The 2616-nt window shown below is 36.2% G+C and overlaps 1 non-coding gene across 1 annotated transcript; it reads right to left on the bottom strand.

The window, feature by feature from the left end:
- Positions 1 to 1707: 1707 nt before the first annotated feature.
- Trnav-aac (transfer RNA valine (anticodon AAC)) lies at positions 1708 to 1780 on the bottom strand. Its single transcript has one exon. It is a non-coding gene; the product is annotated as a tRNA-Val (tRNA).
- Positions 1781 to 2616: the final 836 nt, after the last annotated feature.

The raw sequence follows: 2616 nt of genomic DNA, 5'->3' as shown, positions 1-2616 counted from the left end.
CTTTAGGGATGATGTGAAATGTTTACTTGACATAATATTTTCTCTTTACTTTGTCTAACAACTGTGTGAATATGAATTTAACAAAAACAGACATTTAAAATCTGTTACTATATGAGCTATATAAAAATTTTAAGTAAGTAACTAATAAAAGAGTGATAAATATTAGAATTTCAGAATGTGGATGCGTTACAAATTGGAAAATTGAATAATTAGCTGACTTTTTGAATCTGGACATTATTTTCAGTGTCTTAGTATAATTTATTCAATATCTTTTCCCTTCAGATTCTTACATTTTCTTGTCATTCCTTATTTTTTTCTGCCTTTTTTTTTTTTGATTTTTCAAGACAGAATTTCTCTGTGTAGCTTTGTGCCTTTCCTGGAATTCACTTGTTAGCCCAGGCTGGCCTCAAACTCACAGAGATCCACCTACCTCTGCGTCTTTAGTGTTGGGATTAAAGGCATGTGCCTCCACCGCCTGGCTTTTGTCTTCTTTCATTGTCTCATCTAGTTGCCATTTTTGTCCATAAATTATACAAGACTTTGAAAATTTAAAGTAATCTTCAAGAAATATATCATACATGCACTTAAATATTAGTTATATTTCCTGTTTTTCTGATAAACAGGCAAACAAAGCAGTTAATAATAGAAAGGGCTTGCTTTGGCTCACAGTCCAAGGGTATTTTCCTGGCCAGAGTGAAGAGGTCATGACAATAAGATATTGAGATATGCACATTTAAAAGGCAGAGGGGGATGAACGTTAGTGCTTAGCCACTGTGGAACCTGATTCCCAGAGTATGATGGCTCTTCTCACCTCTATTAATCCTGTGCAAAAACTAACTTACAACTGTGTCCAGCTAATCTGATACAGGTACTCCCTTAATTCTAAATCTGTTACATGGACCATCAAGATTTATCATTACAATTCACTTACATAAAATTTGCATCTGAATGATTTTTCTTTAAAATGAGTAAATGCTTTTATAGATATATTTTGTTGAGGAACCAAAATAAATTCATTCCATCTATGGAGCCCTAATAATTCACTTTTTACTTTGTAACAATTTTAGTAAGTTAATTCCTCTAAAATGTTACAATCAGTGCTAGAAATATGCATAGTTATTAGTATTTAGGAGAAATGAGAAATAAGATCTTATTATACTATGGAATTCTGTGTGACTTTTCAACTCTTTCTGGAACTAGATAGAAGGGAATGAAATTGTGGGAAATAGATGGATTAGATACTGGGTTAATTCCAAGATATAAGACTTTCAACTTACTATGTCTCTTTCCTTTAAAAACCTACATTCTACAGGTGTTGTCATGATTCATTAAATCTCTTATACAAGAAACATGGTTACTCAGTAAATCACTTTAACATGAGGGCTAATAATATCTAAAGATGTTTATAAATTGTAAGTCACTTTCTGTCTTATTAATTAAGTCCCTCATAGTATAAACAATGTAGAGGGGCTATCTTGTTACCTATGAAATGTATACTGCTTTTTTTTTTTTTTTTTTTTTTTTTGTTGTTGTTGTTGTTTTGTTTTCCGAGACAGGAGACAGGGTTTCTCTGTGTAGCTTTGCACCTTTTCCTGGAACTCACTTGGTAGTCCAGGCTGGCCTCGAACTCACAGAGATCCGCCTGCCTCTGCCTCCCGAGTGCTGGGATTAAAGGCGTGCGCCACCACTGCCAGGCAAAAGCAATATTGTTTCCGCCTGGTTTCGAACCGGGGACCTCTCTCGTGTTAGGCAAGCGTGATGACCACTACACTACGGAAACTTCCTATGCTTCTTTTCTAGTATAGATTCTTTTCCCCAAATTACCTCACCCATGTGATCCTCTCTGTTATTATTGTTTCATTTTTGTTTCCTTTGAGTCATAGTCTCATTCTGTGGCCCAGGTTAACCAAGAATTTACCTTGTATGTACTAGGTAACCAAAGAAAACTGTTATTAATTTTTTGTCCCCAAACGATGAGATCATAGAGATGGAAGCAAGGGCTTTTGGCATATTAGATAGAGCTTCTATTATTGAGTTACTTATCAAGATTAGATTGAGATTCTTTTTTTTTTTTTTTTTTTTTCGAGACAAGGTTTCTCTGTGTAGCTTTGCGCCTTTTCCTGGAACTCACTTGGTAGCCCAGGCTGGCCTCGAACTCACAGAGATCCACCTGGCTCTGCCTCCCGAGTGCTGGGATTAAAGGCGTGCGCCACCACCGCCCGGCTAGATTGAGATTCTTGATAGAAACTTCAGCCAGATAAATGGGGAAGGATTTTGGAAATTTTATGTCATAGTTTCACAGAAAAAAACTCAACCTCTTCCTCTCCAGCATAAAGTGTCCTCAGTGTTTTTGATCTTAGCCATTCTGACAGGCATAAGGTAGTATCTCAGAGTTGTTTTGATTTGCATTTCCCTGATGATTAGGGATGTTGAGCAATTCCTTAAATGTCCTTCAGCCATTTGAGTTTCTTCTGTTGAGAACTCTCTGTTTAGTTCTATAGCCCATTTCTTAATTGGACTGTTGGTCGTTTTGATGTCTAATTTCTTGAGTTCCCTATATATTCTGGGTATCAGTCCTCTGTCAGATGTGGGGTTGGTGAAGATCTTTTCCCATTC

The sequence above is a fragment of the Peromyscus maniculatus genome, chromosome 13, assembly GCF_049852395.1.
Source record: "Peromyscus maniculatus bairdii isolate BWxNUB_F1_BW_parent chromosome 13, HU_Pman_BW_mat_3.1, whole genome shotgun sequence".
Classification (NCBI taxonomy): domain Eukaryota; kingdom Metazoa; phylum Chordata; class Mammalia; order Rodentia; family Cricetidae; genus Peromyscus; species Peromyscus maniculatus.
Note: the sequence above shows the minus strand (reverse complement) of the source record. Positions and strands in the feature narration are given on the sequence as shown.